This window comes from Diceros bicornis, chromosome 16, assembly GCF_020826845.1.
Source record: "Diceros bicornis minor isolate mBicDic1 chromosome 16, mDicBic1.mat.cur, whole genome shotgun sequence".
Classification (NCBI taxonomy): domain Eukaryota; kingdom Metazoa; phylum Chordata; class Mammalia; order Perissodactyla; family Rhinocerotidae; genus Diceros; species Diceros bicornis.
In genome coordinates this window covers 31,258,725-31,283,466 of record NC_080755.1, presented here as the reverse complement: position 1 = coordinate 31,283,466, position 24,742 = coordinate 31,258,725, and positions in this window count along the sequence as shown.

Sequence of the window (24,742 nt, the reverse complement as noted above, 5' to 3'; positions counted from 1 at the left end):
CCCCCAGGCCCTGCAGAAGTCCCACTTTCTGGTAAAGGGATCCATTTGGGGGACAAACACTCCCCCTCCCCACACTGAGGGAGTGGCTTGGCAGCAGGGTAAAATTTATCATCATTATCCTAATATCATCTCCAGGCTCGACAGTGGCAGCAGCTAAAGAAAATACCAAGGCTTAACTTGGGGCACGTGGGAGAGCGAGGCAGAGATAGGAAATATGATTTATGATGGAAATCAATGCAATCATAATACTCTGTGCTTGTAAAATTGGGCTGTGCCTCCTGTGCCCACAGGCCCACTTCAGCCCTGCCTGTCAGAATGTTGGGGACCCTGGGGCCGGGGGCCAGGTGGGTGGAGGGACCCAAATGATTGGGACACTACCCATCTTCTTTCTCAGCCTTCTTTGGGGATAATTGGGGTGCAGGGCATTGTCTAAAGAGGAAGATGGAAGGAAGCAATTTAACCTACATCAGGCAGTCTTGGGCGCTTTTGCCCACATGGCTTGATCTGATCACAGACGACCTACTGTGAAGGTAGAGAATTCTGTCCTGCATTTTCAAGTCTGTGAAACTGGAGCACAGAGAGGTTAAGTGACTAAGTTAAGGTCACACAGCTAGTCAGGGCAGAGCCAGTCGTGCTGTTTCCATGACATCACGTGGCCTGGTGTAGGTGTAAAAAGGCTGTAGGGGTGTGCCAATGCCATGTGGTGTGAGGGCTGCCAAGAAGGCTCCATCTCACCCAAAACATCCTCTCTGCCTATCCCAGCATCCAGAATTCCACCATTAGCAATGTCCCTTTGAGTTAAGCCATATCCTATTCAGTATATAAAATGTGGTGGTGGTGATGGTGACAATAATAGTGATGGTGACAATGGTGATGGTGACAGTAGTGATGGTGACAATGATGGTTTTTCAGATGTGTTTGTCACTAATATGGGGCAGGGGGTCAGAGTAAAATGCAGACGGACATTGCAGGGAGTGCTGGAGATAAACTTATTTCTACCTCACAACTTCTCTAGAAGAACTGAACCAGGAATCCTGCAGAAACGGTGGAGCAACCTCTCTTCCTGATAGATTCGTACAGGAGCATTCTTCTGTCACTGACTGGAAAATCCCTTCACTCTGTGACAAGCCATTTGTGCTAAAGATGGGGGAGGGGCGGTGATGGAAACGAGGGGAAAATGACTTCTAAGGATCCCCCACCTGAGTTCCTGCCCGTCTGGGGGTAAGGCAGCAGTAACTGAGGGAGTCTCATGACAGGGGCATTTTCTCCTTACGACCTCTTAGAACAAGGCAGCGTTTAAATCAAACGGAGGAGGGAAGGAATGAGTGAGGGAATGAATGAATGCCATCAGGGGCAGCCTCCTCCTGACTGCACTTGTTGAATTCAGCGGCAGGTAATGAAATTAGACCCTGGGGAAGAGCCGCCTCGCGGGAGGGCCGGGTCTCTGCGGAGCACAGAGGCTGATGGCGATGGGCTTTGAAAGGCGCGGGCACAGTTCAGCCCCCAGGAAGGTCTAAGGCCGGGATATCGGGAAGGAACATTAAACCGGGCTCTGAAGGCGGAGAGAATCCCGAGGAGGGGATGTAGGGCTCAGAATGCGGGGCGGTGGGTCTCCCCGGTCTCTCCACCACATCCTCCTCTCTCCCGGCCTCGGAGGACACTGGGGCGCAGGCCAGCTCTGCAGCCACCGTCAGCTGCCTGTCCACCAGGCCCGGGGCCACCCTGCCCCTTTCTGAGCAGCGCCTCCCGGCCACTGAGGAGGAAACAGACAGGTGAGGCTGCCGTGAGCGGAAAGGGGTGCAGGGAGGAGGGGGCATCAGATGGGCCGAGGGACACCGCTGGGCCAGCAAGCCAGGAGAGCTGTGACGCGGCCAGGGCCCGGGAGGGACAATGAGATGGAGAGAAATGAAGCGGGACTCGGCTGAAGCCTGGGGTCGCGGGGCCGGGCCGGCGGGTCGGACGGGGGTCGGAGGTGACAGCTCTGGCATTTCGAAGGGCACCCGGGGGCCAGCGCCTGCCTTGACGAGACCTCGAGGGCTCGATAGACTTTCCAAACCTAATTAGTGTTTAATGGTCTGGAGAGACGCCGCATCCGCCGTCTCTGGCCGCACCACGCCGTCCGGCTTCAGATTCTTAATTAACCTTTAAGGAGGTGATCCGCTGGTGGCCGCCTCGGAGGCCACGTCCGTCCCCACTCGCGGGCGCGCCCAGGGCCCACGGCTCTCTGGGAGAGGGTCTGAGGATGACTCCAGCCGCCTCCTTTAAAGCAGGCTTTCGAAAATTCTCCCACCGAGGTGTCCCCGACTCCGCGCCTTTGCAGTGGAGCAGAGGCAGTGCTGAAGGACACAGAAATAAAGGAAAGAGGAGAAACGCAGCCATTGCCGCCGCCGTTAGGGGGCGCAATCCGGCAGGGAGCCCTCCAGGGGCAGAGGGAGGGGACTGGGATGCAGCCGGAGGGGCGGGCAGCTGCCAGACTAGGGGTCCTTGTCCCCGTGTGAGGAAACGGGCTTTATCCTGTGGGCAGGGCGAGTCCCTGAGGGGGTCCCCGGCAGCTCATGGTTGAGAAACGTCCTGCTTCCTGCGAAGAACGGGACACGAGGCAGGAAGAGGGGACAATCAGAGGACAGTAGTGCTTGGAATAGAGTTGAATTCCAACCTGGTGGCGCAGAAGGTATTGGAGAGTGTGAGCCTGGCCACTGGGCAGTGGCAGTGACCCTCCTAAAGCCGGACAACCCATGGAGGGAGTCAGGCTCTGCGCTGGAGGTCATGCACACCTGTGGGACAGCCAAGGAAAGTGACCAAGAGCGTCCGAAATGTGACAGGGAAAGACGGGGATGGCGATGAGGATTTTGGAATTGGGAGTGCCAGTTGAAGAGAAGGGGAGAGGAGGGAGAGGGTAAGGGGCCAGCAGCACCTAGGAGAAGCCCCGTGTTCAGGGGACAGGGATTGACAGGGGAGGGCAGGGAATTCAGAAGAGAAGCAGAAGAGGGTGCAGTGGAGGCAAGGGGGGGGCACCAGCATGGAAAGCGAACCCCTGCATTCCAACACCCCACTCCCCACACAGCACACACCGTATGTACACACCACAGTCACCTCAAACACACTGCACGTGCTGACACGCACACATACTCACAAACATACACACCCACTGACACCTACAACATCTGCATCACACACTCCCAGTCACCCACTCCCAGTCACTCCCTCCACACACTCGCATCTTGCACCCACACTCAGATGCCCCCCCCCACCATGTACTCCAGCCCCCAGGCACATACGATCACACTCAACACCTAAGCCTGACACACTCGTGAGCAGTGCCCATGACCCCAGAGACCCTGGCGTGTTCCGGGAGGAGGGCCATGATCGATGCTTATTAATGAAGCTGCCCCGGAGATGGCTAATTGATGGCGGTGTGCGGCTGTTGTCTGGAATTTAACCTGATTCATCATTTAGCCTGTTGGAGGCTGGAGAGCTGTGTTAATTAATGCCAGGAAAACAGACTTGGACGAGCTGGAGCTGGCGGCGCAGCCTCCTATTAGAAAACAGAGAGCAAGGGGCAGAGGGAGGGAGGAGGGAGGGAGGGAGAGAGGGAGAAAGAGAAAGAGAGAGAGAGAGAGAGAGAGAGAGAGAGAATGATTAAATCTAAAGCCCAGAGACAAAACAAATTTCAAAAAGCAAATGTCGGTGCCATTTCTCGGATGACTCAGGTTTGTGCTTGGCCGGCATCGTCAGGCTGTGGTGTGAGGATTAAGAGCAATTTCCTCTAGATTTGTCATTTACTTGGTGTGGGTTTGTTGTTTCCTCTAACTTGCCTGGGGACTCTCTCTCCAGGCCCAGAATTGAGCCCCTGGATGGGGAGGAGGGGTCCCAGGTCTGGGGAGGGTGATAGGGAAGGCAGGACCCCTCTCCTGGTCATGGAGGGGGCTCAGCCTGACAACAGAGTCCACAATCCCAGGGCAGCCTGGGGGGCTGGGCGGGGGCAGGGGGAGGACTCAGAGCGTCCGACTTAGGGATGGGCTGAAGGGAGACGGGGCCTGGATACCACACAGGGGGGTCCCTGTCCAACCTCCAGGGCCAGGGGCCCCCTCCCCTTCTCAGTCCCACCCATTCAGCGTGTTAAGAGGCTCAGAGTCTAAATCAAGAAGGTGGTGGTCCCACTGTGGGCTGGGAAAGGTCAGACCCAGCTGGAGGGAGTCCGACCCCCACCTCCGTGAGGCCCAGAGCCCCACAGCCAAGGGCCCTAGTCAGGCATGAGCTCTCAGGAAGGGCCCAGAAACCTCGCTGTGAAGGGAGGGCCGTGAGCATGTTTTGATGGAAGAAACCCAACCTCAGTTCTGCATAGCTGCGGCAGCCTTGGGAGATGGGCTTGACCTGCCCTGTGGAGCTCCAGTACGAGGGCAGATGAGGGGAAACTAGGGGAAGTGGGTTCGGGCTGGGAACACGTCCTCTCTCGTCACTAGAGCTGACCAGCGGGGCTTTAGGAGAGAGCCCCCAGTCCCACCACTGTAATGTGTGAGCAAATACTGAAGAGCCGCCTGCTGGAGCTGAGGAAGGGACTTCTACCAGAGTGGGTGGCGGGTCCCTGCCACGTGCAGAGCTGTGTGGCTGGGCATTTGGGGAATCAGTTATGATGCTGCACTGAGGGCAGAAGGCACAGTGGGCGGCTGGGGCCCAGGAAGCGTGGGCTTGAACACCCTTTCAGCAGGCCCTTCTGCAGACTGGGTAGTGAGTTGCTGGAGGGAAGGGACAGGTTGTTCAGGTTTTCCGTGCCATCTTTGTGCCAGAGAACAGGGCCTGTCACACAGGTGTTCAATAAGCATTGGAAGCATGGATGGATGGATGGATGGATGGATGGATGGATGGATGGATGGATGGACAAACGGACTTTGTGGCCATCAAAGCAAAAGGCTCTAGTACTGGTATGCCAGGTAGAGAGGGTAGAGCCGGGGCAGGTGGAGGAAAGGTTTTGGGGGCCGAGGGGGCCACAAGTCCCTGAGCTCAGGGTGTGCCTGCCTCAGTAGAGCGTGGCCTCCCCCACCCCAGTCTCAGCTGTTCAGAGGCTGTCCACTCTTCTCAGTTCAATAGAGTCCAAAAGAGAGCCCCGGGGTGGGGGGAGGAAAAAAATCAAATGTTAGGTATTCTCTCAAAAATTATGGAAAGACCCACTAAGAGAAGAGGCAAAGAGGAGGTGGGGGAGAGGAAGGGAGGGAAGGAGGAGGGAGAGGAGAGCTGTCGCTTACTTATGGAGCACTTTCAAGGTGCCAGGCTCCGCGTGCTGAGAGGTTCACCTGAGCTGTCGCGTTTAATTCTCTCCACACCCCAGGGGCAATGTGACTCTAAGTCAAGTAACTGCCCCATGTCATATCAGCAAGGATATGGCAGAGCTAGGAATGAAATCCAGGCCTCTCAACTAAATCAGGGCTTGTTGCATCCAGAATTTTCTATCCACTGTTGTTTAAAAAAAATATATCGCACACCCCCCTGGAGAGGGTTAGCGACCCAGGCTGGCCAGCACAGGCTAATAAGCTTGGTTTCCACGGCAGCAGATCTTAATTAGGACCACAAGGGTCCTCCCACCCTTGCCAGGGCAGCCCTGGGGTGTTGGTGGGAACGGATGAGATGGACTTGGGGCTTGGAGACAAAGAGACAGGCTGCCCTTGGCATGTGGACCTGAGGGAGCCCTGCCTGGGAGGTATGGGCGTCTAAACTCAACTGCGCTATTCCATCACAGGTTCTCACTACCTCCGCCCCATCCGCCTTACCTGCCACAGCCCCCAGAAGCATCTACCCATGCAGATGGCCCCCAACCCCAAACTCATTGTAGTGGAGGGGGCGGAGACCAAAAAGCTGACCCAGGAGTCCGTGCCTCCTGGAAACCAGCAGAAGAGACCTTTGACCAGCCACGTCCCATGTGGGGGCGGGGGGAGGGGGGAGCGCACCTCCCTTATTTGTGCCAACCCACCCCCTGCCCTGTGGGTGAGGGGAAAGCATTCTGTGAGAGCAAGGAGAGGAATGGGGGCTTGGAGAGGGATGGGAGAGAGAGAGGAAAACAGAGAGAAGAGGAGGTGACAGCCCCGGCAGTCCCACCAATAGGCTCCGTCCGCACTGCCCGCTGTTGGCTGTTTGCTGGACACTGCCAAGCAGAGCAGCCTGTTGCATAGCAACTGCCAGGAGCCTGTTTGTGGGGGCTGGACCAAGGAAGCTGCTCAGGCTGCAAAGGGGGCTGCCAGGACTGAGGCGCCCGCGCCCCACCCCGCCTCCTCACCACATGCACAGAGCTCCCCACCCCACGTTGCCTGGAGCGCCAGCCAGCCAGCTCAGGCTGCACACACCTCCCAGCCCCACCATCAGGTATGCTAGGATTTCACCACCTTCTCCCTGAGGCTCCCTTCCAAGTAGAAAGCACACAAGGCCAGCCTGGGGTTGGGGCTAGGGGTCCGTCTGGAACCAAGAATTAAAGCCAAACTGGGGAAATTTTACTTCAATCCCTCGAGTACATCCTATGCACAAGCCCTAGACTTCTGTCTTCCCACAGATGGGGAGGGGACCAGGTACCGAGATGATGCTGGCCTTCCTGATCTAGACATTCATCCGCATTCCTCAGGCACTCCCATCTGGGCTCCGCACCCCTGCGCACGCGGCCGCCTCCTTGCTCTTTCTGAACCTGGCCTTGATGGACTGCCATCCCTGCTGAAAATAGATGGGGATACCACTGCCCACAGTCCAAGCTCCGACCCTCCAAGGGCCACTCCACGTCCCCCTGCCTCTGCCTGACCTGCCTGTGCACTCACTCTCCGAGACTCTCCTCACACTCTCTGGCACCCTGCTGGCCCTTCTCTCAGCTCACCCAGGTCTTCTGTGGTTTGTCCTGCCCCTGAATGCTTGACCCCCATGTCCTATCCCACATCCTCCTCTCCCCCACCCCGTGAGTTTGCTCACCTGGCTCATGTGGTTTCAGAGAGGACTGAAGAACATAAGCCACGTCATGTGGTCAGTGCAAGGTCCGGAGCTTGGGAAAGACTTAATAACTGTCACCTGCCATGGTCACTCGTGCCTCCCAGTCCCCCATCCAGGCACCCGGCTACAGCCCATGCAGGTCCACACACTCTTGTGTCCTGACTCAAAGCCAGCAGGCCGGGGCTGGGTCACAGCTGTGTCATTAAGACAGGCTCCTCTGCTGCTTCTCAGCCGCCTTCCCGTCATCCCCTTGAGGGCCGCCTTTGACAGCAGCAGGCCAAAGTGAGTCCAGAGGTGATGACTTGCAAAGTAACAAGTGTGATTGGGGGGACCCGATCACCAAGGGCTTGCTGGAGAAGGACACGAAGGCTTAGGACTCAACTCTTTAGATAGTTATGAGAGAAGGTGAGGATGAAGGTGAAGAGTGGGAAGGGAGGGGGCCCTGCAGCCGGCATGGGGAGAAGGTGAGATGTCTCCTTGGGTGACCCAGAGGTGACCTCAAGTACTTTGCCAAGGGACAGGCTCAGGGCCTTGGCTGGCAGCCAGCCCCACCCACAGGCAGCTCCGAGCTAGACGTTCTAACCATGGAGAGGGGTTAAGAGCCGACAGGGCCTACATGCCAGTATGCGTCCTGACCCCACAAGCATCAGATGGCCTCCTCCGAGTGGGGGGTGGCAGCAGAACCAGATTTATTAAAAAATCTTATCTGGAGGGTTTGCATTTCAATGGGCTGTGGATTTGCATATTTTAACAATAACCTCAGGTTCTTCTGTCTGGTCTGCGCTCACTGGCTGTCTCTCTAAACGATGATCTCTGCTCCAGTAAACCCTTCCTAATCCGAAGGTACAACAACACCACTTTGCTGGAGGGAAGATGAAAGAGCCTTTCTCTCTCGGCCGGAAACAGGGTTGCCCGGCGGGTGACCGCTTCTGGCCTCTGGACACTCCTGCTGCTGGGGCATGGCTGAGGCAGGAGGGAACAATGCCAGTGAGGGGGCACAATAGAGGATTCAGTCATCCATTTGGTCAGTGAGCATTTATTGACCACCTACTGTGTACAAGGTGCCACGCTGGGTTCTGGGTGTGCAGCGGGAACAAAATGGGTGTGGGCCTTCCCTGCTAAAGAGGAGTCAAACACTCAACAAATAAATCCACAAATTTTGGACCATAATGGTCCATAACCATCCCAAGTTGTGGCAAGGCAATGAAGGAAAGAATGGGGAGCTTGAAGGGACATCTGATTTAGATTGCAAGGCCAAGGGGGAAGCCGAGACCTGAGGGAGGCATGGGGGGAAGCCAGGCAGAAAAGAGAACAAGAGCCTCTGCACCCACAGGCAGCCTTGGGGGCTGCCCCTCACACCCTAGGAGGGGTGCTGCCAACTGGCCTGGCCAGGGTGGGCCTCAGAGTCTGGACCGTGGTCGGGGGCTCCAGCCATGGCAGGTGTCACTCTGCAATAATTGCTGGGATGTTCTTGAGTCAGAACTTTATGATGACAACAGACGGGATTCCTTGCATTTTCCACCCCTCTTGATGGAATGAACCATATGCGATTTACTAAGGAGGTAATTAAAACATTAATATATTTACAACAAGCTACAAATGTGTGTCGCTTCTGCCATTCCCCTGCCATCCCTTCTCAAGACGGGACTGCAGAAGCCTTGGGCTGGGTTCCTTCTCTCATTCCAAGGTTACTAAGGGCCTACTATGCACAGCCCTGGCAACCCAACAGGGCACTGAGTCAGAATCTGCCCTCCTGGGGCTTTAAACAAATAATTTCTCTATTAATTAATTTGTTAATTATGAGTTGCTAAGTGCCGTGAAGGCGAAGTCCTGGGGGAGGGCGGAGTCCCTGGAGAGCGCCCCCCTGTGGTGCCCACGATCTCCTGCGAGAGTTCTCTTCATATCACGTGGTTGCTTCCTTACCACCAGCCTTTTATACCAAAGGCTGGAAATTCTCAGTCTATGCTCCCCAATTTGCCCAAAGTCCATCTTTAAAAGATAAATCTTTGAGTGATGATCTCTCTGTGGCTGGAGCTCGTGCACAGATCTGAGCAATGCTGAGAACACCCGATGGTCAAGGAAATGCCCATGCCTGGAGCTAGGGGATGGAGATAACTTTCAAGGGTGATGGTGACCCAGAAAGGCATCGTCTTCAGGGCAGCTTCATGGGCACTCAACCTGTGCAGTCACACGGGGCCCCACACTCAAAGGGTCCCACGCTCGGGGTTTAGTGCTCTGCAGTCAACATCTTAAAATTCTTAAAATTTTATCTTCGACCTTGTATTTTGCAAGCGAAGCCCGTAGGATGAAGGAGGATGTGTAGAAAACCAGGGGTCTTTGCTTATGCGAGGTTCTGCCACCCACCGCCTGCCCGATCCATGCACGTCCTGGGCCCCACATGCAATCACTCTGCCCTCCCCACCAGCCAGCAGTGGCCCGGGTGCACGTTAGGGGAGGGTCAGGGAGGGCCCACTTACCCTGTGGTACTACAGGCTGGCAGCACTGTGGCATGTCTGGCTGGCCTTCAGAGGCCATGTCTGAAGAGCCTACTCAGCAGGGGTGAGCCTTTTGCCCGGGTACCTAGTGCATCCCTGGCACAGCATTTACAATACCCTCGAGGGTCGCCTGTCCACTGTAGGTTGGGGTTGGGGGAGCCCATGGGCCTAGGTGAAGTCTGGCCTGACTTCCCAGGGCCCACCCCCCGCCGGGTTGCAATATGTCAGTCTGTGGTCAGTGGAAGGGGGAACCCAGCAGTCCCCAGGCCCAAGCTGCCCGCCCCCCACACCGTGTTGCAGGGCGGGGCTCTGGGTACCTGTGAGGGTCTGCCTGCCTGAGGGGACTCTCTCTCCTCCTTAACCTACCTGAGTCGGGCTTGCGTTTGTCTCCCCTAGCCAGCCCAAGGCACCCTCCAGGCTCAAGCCACAAAAAACATTGTGCAATTTCGGTGATTCTGTGTAAGAGTTAAAGGTTCTGATATTTGCATTTAAAACTGGCATCACACAAAATAAAGAAGAATGGTAGAATCCATGCTAATAATTTAAAATTTACATTTTTCTTTACTTAAAACGACATCAAATAGCAAATAAAAATACCGTGACAAGTCAAGAAAGAGAAACCGTGGAAGAAAGGAAAAGCTTTACATTTGAGTGCTTTAACGATGCTTTTTTCCTTGCTCTTTGAACAAGGGGCCCTGCAAATTATGTCTCTCTTCCCAGAGCAGCGATGCCGCTGGGGTTGGGGCACAGACGTCCCAAGGGGCCCCAGCGTGCAGGGTCTGCTGCTTCACCATTTCCATGACCGTCATGTGTGCTGAGGTGGGGGCAGACAGCATCAAAGTGGAGTTCTCTGGGGGGATGAGAACAAACAGCGGAGACGGATGAGTAGGAGCCAGGGTCCTCACAAGCGCATCCAAGAGTGGGTGGGCAGGGACGGAGACAAGAGCTGCCTCCAGTGAAGGCTGCAGGTTTGGACAAGAGAAGAATCGGTGTTGCATCACCACACTCCTTCGTGGCTTGGGGAGATTCGGGCCCCTCTGGTGAGCAGGGAGCTCGGTATCGCCAGGCACTCACACTTCCGGAAAGGAGCCGGAAATGCTCCTCAGCTTTGAGGTCTGGGCACCCACCCTGGAATTACATCCGGGGGCTCAGCCGCCAGCTGGAGAGCACTCTGGCCGTCCCCGCAGGCCACCACGGTAATCTCTGCCACCCAACCATCCTCCCTCTCCCCTCCCCTGGCACCGTGCCGGGTGTTGGTCCAGACCTTCCTGAGGCATTTTTGGGCCACGGTTTGGAAAACAACGTGGAGGCTGATATTGATTGGGAGCCTGCTGTGCAGCAGGCCCTGCACCAGTTTCCTCCCTTATCTCGTTTAATCCCAACTCCAGCCTAAAGGAGGTCTTTTAAAATGTCTGTGATGTCACACAAGACTGCTCAAGCATGCGCAAGCGTGCACACACATGCAGACACACTCTGGGGAACTCAGTCCTGAGTTAGGGTCTAGGGGGTCCGGGAGTAGGAAATCAGGTCCCTGCTCTTGCTTGAGAAACAAGTGTCTTTCTGTCTCAGTCTGTCTCTCTGACACACACACACACACACACACGCACACGCACACATACACACACAAGAGAAGAGAGAGAGAGCAGCAGTGCAGGGCCACGTGTGACTAGGGGGCTGAGAGAGAACCTGGAAGAGGAGGAAGTCTTATTAAGGAAGAGGAGAGTTTGGATGGCCAGTGAGGAGTGACAGGGAACTTTCCAGGTCCTTTTGTTTCTGAGACAGCTCTGGTGGGCCACGCTGGGGCGGGGTGTGAAGCAGAGGGCTCAAGTGCCTGAGAAGATGCTGGAGGAGAAGCCAGCTCGGGGGGGAGGGCCCCAAGTGATCCTGCAGGCAGTGGGGGTGGTCCCCAGTGAAGCAGGGGTGAGTTCACAGGTGGACGTCCCCAGGGCTCTCACGAGCACTGGCTTAGGCAGGTGTCAGGCCGTGAGGGACACAGGGGGCTCAGCACCCCCAAACCTCCATGCCAGCCCTCAGGAAGGTGGTTACAGCAGAAGGGAAGCCAGGTAAAGACAGGCTCTTCTCGGTCTGGTGGCAAAACACATCTGGGCACTCAGGGACCAGCGTCCCCCTCCACCGGCTGGCCCAGCTCTGGTGGGGTGCTCACTCCAGCCTCAGGGAGCCCCTTGTGGTGGGTGAGGGGAGAGGAGACACACAGGCAGGAGCATGGCTCTCACACAGAAGCACAGCCCGGGTTGTACCAGAAGGACAAGAAAAGGGGTAACTGTAGCTGCCAGGGTTTATCAGGGCCATCTTCCCACATAGGGGAGGGACCCCCTGAACGCTGACTCACAGAGGGTAGCAGAGACCTGCAGACACCAGTGAGAGCTAGAAGTGGCAGCAGGGAACAGAGAAGGGAGGGAGGGGATGTGGGATGAGGAGAAGAGTCAACAAAGAGCCAGCTGGCCTGTTTGTCAGTCTGTCTGACTGCCCACTGGCCACAGGCCTCTCTTTCCATGGGGAGCCACGCTGGACGGACAGGTGAACTCTTTGGACCAGCTCAGTCATCGCATTTATTCTAATTGTATCGTAATCGTCCCCAAGGAGCCTGGTTCAAATGAGCTTGACATTATTAAAATTTTAATGCCCAGTTTTCATAGCTGAATGAATATTTAAAGGGTATGTCCCAGCTTAAGTTATGATGATGAAGAAATTAATGGAATGTCTTGTTTAATGCATGGATATGTGTTGATGCAAAAAGTGGCAGAGATGGGGAGGGGGAGGGAAGGTAGAGCCCAAGCAGAAGAGGCCTGGGAGGGAAGGAGCCACCCGCCTGCCGTCTGCTGTAGTAGGGAGCAGGGAGGGCCCCAAATCCTGGGCCAGGACCCCTCGCTCCCCCTGAGGGGGCCCTGGGCTGGAAGCAGAAACACAGTCGACAAGAGCTAGTGGTGTCCCCGGAGGACTGACCCCAGAAGCCTGCAGGGCGCCTTCAGGGAGCTCTTCCTGACCCAGGGAAGGCAGCCCTGGGGCACCAAACCCCACCTCAGGCACCTGGAGGCACAACCAGGGCTGAGGCCACAGGGAGACCGGGGGACTCTGATGACACCTCAGAAAGAGAATCAGCAAGGAAGGCACCTGCACCCCAGCCCAGGTCCCCACCGCCCCCAGCCCCAGGCCCTCCTGAAAGGATAATACAGTGGCTGAGAGCGACAGCTGGACAGAGGAGCAGGAGATGGGGAAGGGAAAGGCACCAAGAAGTGGGCTCCAGTGTCCTTGAGGCACAGTGTTCACCTGCAAGGGACACCCTGGGGCCCGTGTGGTCCTGAGGCTATGGCCAGGGTCCGAGGGTGCAAAGTTAGAAGAAGAAAGACAGAGATGGCAACTGCCCCTCCCACCTTCCTCCCCATTATCCTCTCTCCCCTTCCTCAATGTCCCTTCCTCACTGGCCATCTCTGTGTCCTGGCTCAGCCTCCTGTCTCCAGAAGATGCTCGCTCTGTCCACTCCCCCCTCCTCAAGGCAGAACCAGGCCTTGGGGAGGCTGGACAAGGCCAGAGTCTGGAACAGGGAAGAGAGACACTGGCTGAGGGAGGGAGATCTCCCTTCAGGCCGGAGGCATCTATACAGAGCCTGCTCCAGCTGAGAAATCTTCTCAACTGAGCCTGACACTTTATTTCTGCTGAGAATTAAGAAAGCACGGGGCTGTATTTTATCTCTCCATCTAGCCTGGCACCTCTCTGACAGCCCCGCAAAGGCTGTCTGGACACTGACCATCCCTAGATCATAATGAGACATGAAAAATGACCCCAGGAGCCACAGGTCCATGGGAACCAACTCACTTCCCCTCCACCAGTCTGTTTGGAGCACCCCGTGGGGGCCCAGCCCATGGCTGAGGGCAGGTGGGAGGCTGGACGAGACCCTGGATCCCTGCTTTGGGGAAGCCCACAATCAAATTGGAGCCCAGCACTGAGTCGTGGAGGAGGTCTGGGGGCACTGTCCAGGGCTGGCCCGGTCAGGAAGGCCTCCTGGCGTTGGGGTTGAGGAGGATCAGGCCTAACTCTGTGAGCCTAGGGCAGAGCATTCATGAATGCCCAGGTACCAAGTTGGACAGTGGCGGGCTGCCTGAGGGTGGGGCGCCCCCTGGCATGGAAAGCTCTGTGCACAGGCAGATTCCATTTGTCTTGTTTAATTTACTATGGAAAATGGGCCCCATCATATCAGAAACAGCTCTACCCCAGCCCTTGTTAATCCACAGGACCACCCCAACTGCTCTCATGTAGAGAAGACTGTCTGTGGGACCCAGAAACAAGGTGCCAGGGGAGGACGCTTCCCAGCGGTCCCTGCCCTTCCTCCTGACATCACCCCTAAGCTTTGGAGTCTGCCTGGGCATGCTCTGGCCCCAGGGATGGAGCCTTCTCCTCAGCCTGCCTGCCTCCCTCATCTCCACAGCAGCAGAGCCCAGCTGGGTCTGGTTCACACACCTCTGCCTGCCCCTCCTCAGCCACACCTTCCCCCAACTCCTTGCTGAGGAAGTCTGAATCCCCCATCCGGCCTCCTGCTCCCCACACTTCTACTTTGAACTTTCCTGGACCATCCCCAAGCCCGTCACACCTGGTGCCCAGCATCTCCTGAACACGTAGGCAGGTGTCAAGAGTCCTGGGTTCATCTTGATATCACCATTGACCACCTGTGTGACCTTGGGCTAGTTTCTTAACCTCTCTGAAACTCCATTTCCTTGGTTAAAATTAAAGATAATCTATTTGCATACATCATAGGAAAAGTTATGATAATACAGCAATATAATCTATGTAGCAGCTACTCGTGTTCCTGTAGGTGTAGCAGTGTATTGCTACACTGCTAGAGGTGGTGGGGGCCCGATTTGGGGGGCTAGGCTAAAGAAGATGTATTTGATTTGTTGGCCCCAGGAACCTGGCCCCAAACTCCCCTTGCCAGATGGACATTTTCCCCACTGACTTCCTCCCTGGGCCCCCTCCTTCCAGAGTAACTGGGGTCAAATGAAATAAAATATAGGAAGGCCGTTGTATTGTTGGCACTGGGCTACCCATCCGGGTGAATCCCAGATCTGCCACTCCTTGGAGCTTTGGCTTCTCATCGGCAAGAGAGACAATAATCCCTACCTCAGAGAATTACAATAATTACATAAGCAAGAAAGCTGTAGAAATATACCCAAGACAATACGACGGCCAGAACTGGGTCCAGGTCCATCGTTGGGGCCATTCTGGGGTAGGAAAATGTCATATGTTTGGGGGAGACCAGGAGGAAGGGGTGTTCCAGGAGGCAGGGACAGTCTAGAAAAGGGTTGGATGCTGAGTCCCAAAAGGCACTGGACGGGAAACCAGGAGAGCCCTGGCTCCCTCCTGGAGCCCTTCTCCCATAACCAGAAGCCTGCTCTGCCTCCTGGACCCTTCGCTCAAGAACTAGAAAGGAAAGGGTTTAAGGGGGAGCCAGGGCCCCCTAAATGAAGCCAGGAACTTCATTATGTCCCTCCTCCTTCTCCCTGTGGTTGGAGCTTTCCATCACACCACGATCTCCTCTGCTGGCAGAGTTTACGTACAAAGCCCCTTTCTTTCCCTCAACTCCATAAGGCATGCCAAGTGGGGACCTCATGGCAAACAACGGCACCCTGACTGCCTCTCAGTGGATGGACCCCCAGCATCCTGTCTTGCCCTCTGGCCACCTGTGCCTCTGCTCCTCTGTTTCCGTGTCCTGCCTCCTGCCTCTGTCCTTCCTTGCAGTGGCTCTGCCCTTCCCCTGGCCTCGTCTTCACCTTGCTGAGTCACGGGCACCCACACTCCCCCACCCAGTTGTCTTGACGGAGCCAAAACTCACTTCGAATCCTAGACCAGAAGGCCAGAGGAAGCTTGTGACTGGCTAGTCCAGCTTCTGTACACCAGGGAGATTGGCAACAAAAAATTACCCGGTGCAGGACAGAAGCCCAGAACGGAAGCCCAGAAATAGCCCTGGCAGACCCAGGTTCCCAGGGTCATCCTGCCACCTGGTGGCCCTGCCTCAGCTTCTCCATCTATAAAATGGGGGTGTTAGTACCTGCCTGCCTGCCTCTCGGGGTTTGTGTTTACCAGAGAAATGTGATAAGGGATAAGGGAGGTGCGTGGCAGGCAAACCACCGGCAAAGACACCAAGTACCATTCCATTTGTGTGATTCCCACCACTTTTATTGCTTGAAATATCTTGGGACCTCAGGCTGGAGAGCCCAACCTCATGCCTCGGGCAGCAGGGAGGATTAAAGGCTGCTGCCGCCGAGCTGGGATGCTTGGAGTTCAGAGACCCCTAGTGGCCTGAACGGGGCATTGAAACGGGTCCTCGAGAGAGGCCGCACTGGGATACTTGGGGAGTCCGGCAGTGCCCGGGTGTCCCCCTGTCACCCAGATGCCACAGGAGACGAGTAGCTGCGCCCAGCCCACGTACCCCAGGGGACAGCCCTGGCTGCAGTCGGGAGCCCCAGCCCTGAGCTCTGCTCCCACCCGGAGCTGGGTGGCCCAGCACCTCAGGCACCCTGGGACCCACAGCCCACTTCCAAGATGGCACAGGGTGGGGTGAAACTCGCTGCCATGCCCCGGCCTGGGCAGGAGTCAGTCTGCGGCCAGAGACCAGCTCATTTTGGCAAAGCCAGCTGTCTCTCCAATGAACCAGGGCTGGCCAGAGAGGCACTGTGGGGACCTCAGATTCCGACATCACAGGCTAGCAAGAGCTACTCAAAGCTGGCAGGGGGACACCACAGGGTCTCCAATCTAGAGAAACTCTCCTGAAATCCTGGGTCCCTGGGGACTGCACAGGAGGGGAGATGGGTGGGGCTTTATGAAGACTCACACATTTGCAGCCGCGCGGGTGTGGGGATGTATGGGTGTATGCGTCGGTGCGTGTGGTCTGTGCACCTATATACCTGTGAACACTTGTATACCTTTAGGTGTGGCTGTGTCTGCCCCCCGCCCCCCAGGCCTGCTCTAACACTGTCCCCTGTGCTCTGTTGCAGATGAACCGGCCGATCCAGGTGAAGCCCGCGGACAGCGAGAGCCGAGGAGGTAGTAGCTGCCTGCGCCAGCCCCCTTCACGTGAGGGCCCACTTGTCTCTGCCCCCCTCCTCCCTCACCCCTCCCTCCCTCCCTCCCACCCCCAGCGGTACAGCGACTCCCTGCCACCTCCTCCTGCCCGCTGGGGACCTCCAGGCTGGGGGCTGACACAGGGCTTTGGAGCCCTGGATGACTGGTGTGGGGCAAGTGAGGGGAAGGGGGAGACGATTGGGGTCTGCCAGTTGGTGGGGTTCCTTCCTTTCTGCTAGTAAACAAGTGGCATGTCTTGGGACGCTCTTCTGCCCCCTTCAGGACACCCCAAAAGGTGCGCCCACCTCCATGTTACCAAGGGAGACTCCACTGTGATGAGACTTGATCAGTTGAAAGGGTGCCCGGCTGGGAGGGAAAAAATGGGTTGCAGCCCTGCCCTGGGAACATTCAGGCCAGAGGGGCAAATCTGAGAAGGGCCACCCGTTGGGGCATGGGACCGCTGAGGCCAAGATCCTGGTGATACATACAGAAGGATGGAAAGATGTCTGGAAGGGGACAGAGCAGGAGGACATGGGCTCAGCCCACAAACACAGGCCCCCTCCATCCTCTCCACCAGTGAGGGCTCGACCAGGCCAGGCTCTTGGCTTCCTCTGCCAGGCGCCCACCATCCTCGGTTCTGGCGTCAGTGTTCATGCCTACACCATGCCCAGGCCAGGGCCCTCTGCTCTTAGGAGGGCCTCTTAGCTCAGCCAGGCACTGAGGAATTTCTTCCTCACTCTCCGTTCCCTCAAAAAGTTTTCCAGGAAATGAAGAGCAAAAAGTATAATACGCAAAAGCTACTTGCAAATTCAGAGAGTCAAGATCCTCGTCCTGAGGAAACCGCAGTGTGGCCACAGGTGGTCTGCCCGCCCCTGGGGCTTGTGGTCCCTCCAGCCTAGGCCGCTGCCCCTGGGCCCCAGCAGGGCCCTGACCTGGGCGCAAGGCCTCCATGGCCTGCAGCCCTCTAGATCCGGGCCTCGAATCCCACCCACAGTGCCTGGCTGGTGTCTTGGTGCTGCCTGAAGGGGCCCCATGTCCCAGGGCACAGACACACTTCCCTGTAGCCCACTGAGAGCTTCCCATCTTGAGGACCCCAATAGCGGAGGTAGGTCAGTTGAGGGGTAAAGATGGTTCAGGTACGAAGGACCCGAGGGAGCAGAGCCCACCTGGTTCTCCGCTTGCTCCTGCCGGTTTCCTGGCAGTCAGTGAATTGGTCTTTTCTGCACCCAGAGGTGCAGTGCCAGGCGTCCTTGCCCCAGCAGTGAGGGGAGTGCTGTCCTGCCACGGCCTCACGCAGGGCTTCTCCTCGGTGGCACGTGGCAGAGCCAGGGGCCTCTCCTAGGGACTGTCTCCAGGAGGCAGGCCCAGCAGAACCTGGGCCCCGGGTCACCCCGTCACACAGTGACTCACCTGCAACACGCTGTTCCCGTAGCAGGGCCAGGATGCATGAAGAGCCCCTGCCCCAGGCAGGTGGCTCCGACAGGAAGTAGCACCTGCTACTTCCTACAGGAAGTAGTCTCGGAGAAGGGGTCCCCGAGGTCAGGCAGCCAGAGACTTCGGAGGAGCTGGCACCTGAGCTGGCCTTGAAGGAGGGGAGAGTCCACCTGGAGAAGGAGTGGGGGTGGTATGAAGAAGGCCCCACAGAGAGAGGCCCCTGAGAAGGAGCAGGGGACCCCTCTGGTGCGGAGCAGACAGCTCCAAGTCCAGCCAGTTTTCTCCAGAACCGGAGCGGGTGTCCGGAACCCCTCTGCCCCCAAGGCCGTGCTGAGCTGTAAGGCAAACCTTTTCTTCCTCCACTTGCCTCCGAGGCGATAGCTCTCTGACGCCAAGTTGCTAACCTCATCTCCTTTCTCCCATATATCTGAGGCCGCTGACACTCGCCCCAAACCAGATTAATCAGCTCTTTTATTCTCTCTGCAGCAGAAAGGGGGGAAAAGAAAGCCAAACCTAAACATCTCTCTATTAATTGCATATTCAATATTAAACAGTGAGATGATCCTGAGTCAGCATTATCACCAAGCTATTTAAAAAAAAGAAAGTCAGTTTAAAATAATTTAATATCCATTAAATACTTCTTAGGGGGGATGGGATGGGGGAGAGGTGAACATTGAAAAAGATGAAAGAAATGGGACGGGGAGAAGGGGATGGAAGGCAGGGATAGGAGTGGGATGGAGGAGGAGGAATGCGCTGGGAAAGGCCTGGAGGATGGGAAGGAGTGAGGAAGACTTGGGGACTCAGCTCGGAGGATAACGGAGGGTCAAGAAAGGGAAGCGGCCCCAGAGGAAGAGGGAGAGTCTGCCCCACCCCAGCTCTCCGCATCCCAGCTCCAGAAACTGTTCCCAGGTTACACAGAGTCCCAAAGACCCTGAGGACATGGGACACATGTGCCCTTAGGACCCCCAGCTGCACGCCAGGTGCCCCTGAATGCTCACAAGCAGCACAAAGAGATGTATTTTCTGCTTAGGATTTGGGGTACACACAGGGGCCTTGGGCTGGGGGGTAGGAGGAAGGCTTCCCTCAGCCTCGCCCACCACAGAGGGAGGCCACAGCCCACTGCAGTCACGTCAGGATCCCAGCTTCTTGTTCCAAATCTCATGCTTCTAGAGGCATCCGCTGGTCACATCAGCTTACACTCAGAGGAGGGCTCCAGGCACAGGCGTGGATGGAGGAGTGTCGTGTGTGCAGGTCTGTGGGTGCAGGGGCAGCTTTTCCACTTTCAGGGCTCCCATCTCTGATAGGAACGGCTAGCTGATGCTGACAGGCCCCTGTCTGTCAGGAACGTCCTTTCTGGACCGTCAGGAGCTCAGCTCCTTTTCCTCTGATGTGGGGCTGGCTCCATCCAGCCCTACCTCCAGAGGCTGGAGTGGAGATACAGGTATCCGAAAGGCGCCAAGTGTGAGGAAGACGGGCTGGCTGGGTGCTCAGCTCCCCAGAAAGAGCACAGGATGGCAGTTCTGGTTCTGGTCCAGCGTTCCAGTCATGTCTTTGCCAGGAATGAGCTCCGGCCCAGGTACCCCCTCTCTGGGCCTCCACGCCCTCTCCCAGGGACAGGAGGGCTCACTCTCAGTAAGGCTGCTGTTTACAGAGCACCGCCGAGGGCTGGGAGTTTAAACAAATATGTTTAATCCATACAACAACTTTGAGAAGTGGAAGTTATTGGCCCCACTCAAAGGTACAAACCAAGACACAGAGATGCCAGGTAACTTGTTCAGGGTCACAGAGCTAGAAGGTGGGAGAGCTAGAATTCAAACTCCTGCCTGTCAGTCACCAGCATCTGAGTGTTCTGTATTTCTCTGACTCCCAGGATAATCTCCCAGACTCAGGGAGTTTGTCATGCCTCAAGGCTCATTCTCTATGTGACCTAGAGGGGAAGAGCAGGGTCCCAGGAGAGGGAGGCAGGGCCAGGCCAGGCAAGGAGCTCCTGGACCTGCCCATGAGACGTGAAAGACCAGCAGGTCAGAGAAGAGAAAGCTCATCATGGCCTGGAGTAGGCAGGGAGGGCTTCCTGGAGGAGGCGAGAATTGGACCAAGACGTGTAGACAGGACACAAAGGAAAACGGGGCCCTGAACACAAGGCCAAGGAGTAGGCTTGTCTCCATCAGAAGCAGGAGCCACTGCTTCTGGAGGGGGGACCAGGCAGAGAGAGGGCATCACAGCTGTAATGGCCCTGGGCAGGAAGAGAGGAGACAGAGCCAGCTACCATCGCCAAGAGCCAGGGCTCCAGCTAGGCAGGGAAAGAAAACCAAAAGAGAAAAAACCTCCCCAGGGGTCATCCATGCAAGGAGGATCCAGGTGACCCCGCAGAGCTCGCTAGAGCAAGCTGTATTTAAACTCAGAATCACCCCCAAATAAGCAAGCCCATTCATTAACCAGGAGCGTGAGGCAGGCAGGGGACAGAGAGGAACCAGGTGGAGGGCGCCCCCCACCTGTCCTGGCCGTCTCAGAGGCAAGGACACTCCCCAGGGCATGCAGTGCAGTGTCCTTTGCCTCCTGGCCCCAAGAGCCCGTTCATAGTCAGTGTCTGAACTGCGTCTCCTCAGCTGCAGGGGCCCTTCGGCCTCCCACTTCCACTCTCAGCCCACAGTGTGCTGCCCTGCAGCCCTGACCCCTCCTCATCCTCCCTGGTCTCAGTCCAGGAGAGTAGACAAGCCCTCCCACCGAGGGAGGCTGCTGTGTCCAAGTTGTGGGGCTCCTTTCAGGGAGTCAGGCTCTGGGCGCCCTGGCCTGGGGCAGCAAACCTGCTTGGGGACCCCTGGGCGGAGCTGGAGGAGGCTGCGGCTGGGGAGTGTGCCCACCCACCTCAAAGGGCCCGAGAAGGTCAGCAGCCAAGTCGGAGGAGGGAAGGAGCGGCTGAGACCTGGGCCAGGTGTAGCAGACATTGGCCTGACCCCACCCCACCCCCACCACTCCCAGCAGCTGCGTGCTGTCTCCCCTGACCCCTAGAAAGCCCTCCACCCATCACCAGAAACCACTCCCACCTCTTGTACAGGTTAGAAGGTGGAGCTAATGTGGGCCTCATCCGTACTGTGTTTGGAGGCGCCCCAGAAGGCAGTCACACACCCTTCACACCAACAACATCTCACCAACATGCCATACGCCCACACTGACAAAGCCACCCACTGACACACACCCAACTTCACACACGCTCCGAGTGAGGTGGAAAATAAACGTCCCTACCGGGGACACAGTGGCTGGGGGTGGGGCACCGACTGGGGCCACCAGGGTTTATCTCATCAACATGAAATGACAAGAAAAACAGCAAGACGGCTGGTTGATGAGTTGGAGAAGTTAGAAACCAAGATTGCTTTGGAGGAAGTCCTGGGAAAGCGGGGTTCGGGATGGCCAGGGGCTGCCCTGCTTAGAAGGGGCAGGTGTGGCTCTGGGGAGCCCCCAGAGGGAACATGAGTCTTCCAGGGTCTGCCACCACGGCCTTTCCCTTCCACAGCACCGGGGACTGGAAACCACCCCCACACACAAGACACACTTCAGCCCACACAGGCCTTTGGCTGGGACACGTGAGGCCTGAGCTCGCCGAGAGGTCACAGCCCTCGATGAGGACCACTGAGGGGCTCCCAAGTTCCCTCCCCGGCCCATCCGGGCGCATTTGCCTGAGGAGGCCTTTGTCAGGCCCAGGAAAGAGAGGCAGGGGGCAGCTGAGACTGAACCTGAGAGGAGAGCCTGGACGGAGGCCCCATGGAAGCCCAGTGGAAGGGTGTTGAGTGGACGTCGGCGGGAGGGCTGAGCTGCGTTATAAAGTCTTGTTCCCCCACTGGCTGCAGGGCCTGGGGGAGGCTTAGGAGAGGTCGAGGGCAGTAGCCCTGAGCTCCAGGCATGAAAGAGGCCCTGAAGGGGTAGTTGCAGTAAGCTACTATCTGAGGACACCCCAGGGAAGCTTCTAGAAGGTGAAAGAACTTCTTTTTATGTGTTCCCCCAATCCCCCGCCCCAATTCCTTAAGAATTTCCCGGGGCAGAAGGACCTCACAGCACGTTCCCTTTCCTCCCTCTCCTCCATTTCCAGACCTGGAAGCCCACATCTGCTTCTCTGCACCAGCTCTGTCTCCCTCCCTCCTGTCTCAGCCTGTCTCTGGCGGGGCCTGGGCAGGTTGAGGAAGGCAAGGGAGGTCCAAGGCAGGGGTGACAGCCTGTGAGTCATCCCTTTTCCACTCATCCCCGTCCCTGAGGCAGGTGGGCGCCCAGTCATTTAGCCAAGCGGCCTTCCTGCAGCCTTTCGCTGCTTCCCCGTTCATTTAACAGCATCTTCAGGGTGTCTGTCCCCCGCTCACGGTGGCTGCACTCGTGTGGCAGCAGAGTCCCGCTGGGCCGGCTAATGAGGTTGGACACATCGCATGTGAACGCGGCTCCGAGGCCCTCCCCGAGGCCATGTTCCCCACCATAAATCCGTGGCTGATTCCGTCCTCCCGGCCCCTCCACCATCTGTAGCCCCATCGGTTCCTGCGGCTTTTTAAATCCTATTAAGTTCCTCATTTCTCCTCCGAGCATTATTTTATTTCTAAACAGACACAGACAGCGTGCTGTCAGGCAGGCCTTCGGGGGGCCGTTGGCAACCAGCTGAGGGGTGCGGGCCCAGGCAGGGGCAGCTCCCGGCTGCCGAGAGGTCCAGGGGCCCCAGCAGACCCAGGGCCACACCACTGACCTCCCAGTGCTGGGTTTCTCACTTCCAGACTTTTCTAGCTGTTTAGTCCCATACTCCAGGTATGCAACTGAGCAAGCGTTTAGATGAAACGGACATGCGGGCTGGTCCTGCCTGATGAAAATTCGATGTCCAGAAGTTTCAATTTTCTGATCTTAGGAAGCAATATATAAGTCACTTGACAAAAGGTTCTGGGTGAACAGAAACCTCTCAGGGTTCTGCTAGGAAGCCCTTGGCAGGTGGGAGGGGTACACAGAAATCTAAAGCTAAAGGAGCAGGGGCCACAGCACATTGAAGATTAATCTGAAATTATACCAAGACAGTAGGAAACCAGGTTTAAAAAAAAACGTATTACTCTAGACAGCCCCTGGCCCGGGATGCAGTGTGGGGCAGGGGGGCGGGGAGGGGGAGGTGTGAGAAAGGCTTGAAGGACAGGTGTGAACTCCCTGAGGGACTTCCTGGGTGAGGTCCCCTGGGGAGTGGGGGTGGGAGTGGGCAGAGATTCAGCCCCGAACAACAGCCTCATTTGTGCAGCTGTGAAGCCATGTGTCTGGAAGTCAAATCCCACACCACGAGCCCTCCACCTCCACCCCAATCTCTCCCCTTTGGGGCATCAGGCACCTCCCCCTGGGTCCAGTACATCCTGATCTCTACTGTGTTGCTCCTGGTTTGTACCCTGCCTGAGAGACCCCAGAATGAGCAGAGCTAACCCCACCCCAGCCATGATCTAGGGAACCTATCAGTTGGAAATACTTAAACAAAAGTAGGAGGGATTGTGGTCAGATACATGGCAGAACTTCCTGCCCATCAAAGAAGCCAAGCCCTGGGTGGGACACTTGCCCTGGCGACGAGGTGTCTAATCCTTCAGCCCTTCCCAAAGGCAGATCACCCACAAAGGGCCTGGCAGGGCCTGCAGTCACCCCTGCCCCAGGCTGCTCCCTGCCCCAGGACTGTCTGGGCCCTGCTGTCTTATGTCTGACACGAACTTCCTGAGCTGAACACTGTAATGCCTTTTCTTAAACATGGGTCCAAAATAAATGAGGAATTCAAGTACACGAAAGATCTGCCAGGACATTGGCTTGGGGGCTGGTGTTCAAGGGAAAACATTACAATCTACAGCTCAAGAAACTCCAGTGGGAATAGGACAGGACAGGCTGACAAAGCAGGCTTTCTGAGCTCTAAGAAGGAGGCTGAGAGAGGCTATGGAGTTGCTTTTCTTCTTGATAGTTTTTAAAAACGGGAGGGGCTGGGTGAGAGGGAGACTCATGGGGGGAGGGTGGACACTCGGCTCCTGGGGCCTCTCCCGGCCTCGGGGGGCGCGATGTTCCCCTTGCGCCACGGTTTATTCTCCATGATCCCTGTTCCTTCTGACTTAAAAGAATCTTTGTCTCCTTTCTTTCCCAAGCCCCCTTTAAAAAGAAATTGTAAAAATCCAGGAAGCTCCTCTAGTTTACAGAACTGAACCCAAACAGCAGCTGCCTGAACTAGGTCTTTGTGGTTGGGGAGGGAGGTGGTTGGTGGGAAGGGTCCCTAGGGAGGGCCCCGTGGAGGCTCCAGTGGGGCAGACACATTATAAATACCTCTGTAACTCCTGCCATAGGTGCGAAATTATAATTAACTGCAAACCTGCTGAGTTTAAATGGACTTTCGGTTTTCAGCCGGGGGAAGGGGTGTTGATTGATCTGCATTTTGTTTTTGAGGGGTTTTTTTTAATCCATTCAGCAAGTTACGTTGAGACTCACGGCTCCTCGCCAAATTCCCTCCGGCCCCGACTAATTTAGCAACGGATTGTTTCAGGGGAAATGGGAGATGAATCATTGCAAATGGGCTCCTGCATGATATTTAAAAGCTGCCTCGTGTGTGCCCAGGCTGAAGGGGCTGAGGACAGGAATAGGAATGACAGAGAGAGGGGACCACGGCCCTCTGTCTCCTGCCCCATCGCCACTCCCATGGTGTCCTGCTGCAGGCACTGTATGTGCACGCAGGAGGAAGATTCCCTGCTTCTCCGAGAGACGGGAGACGGGCAAGATGAGACAGAGAATGTCACACGAAGTCCTTCCTG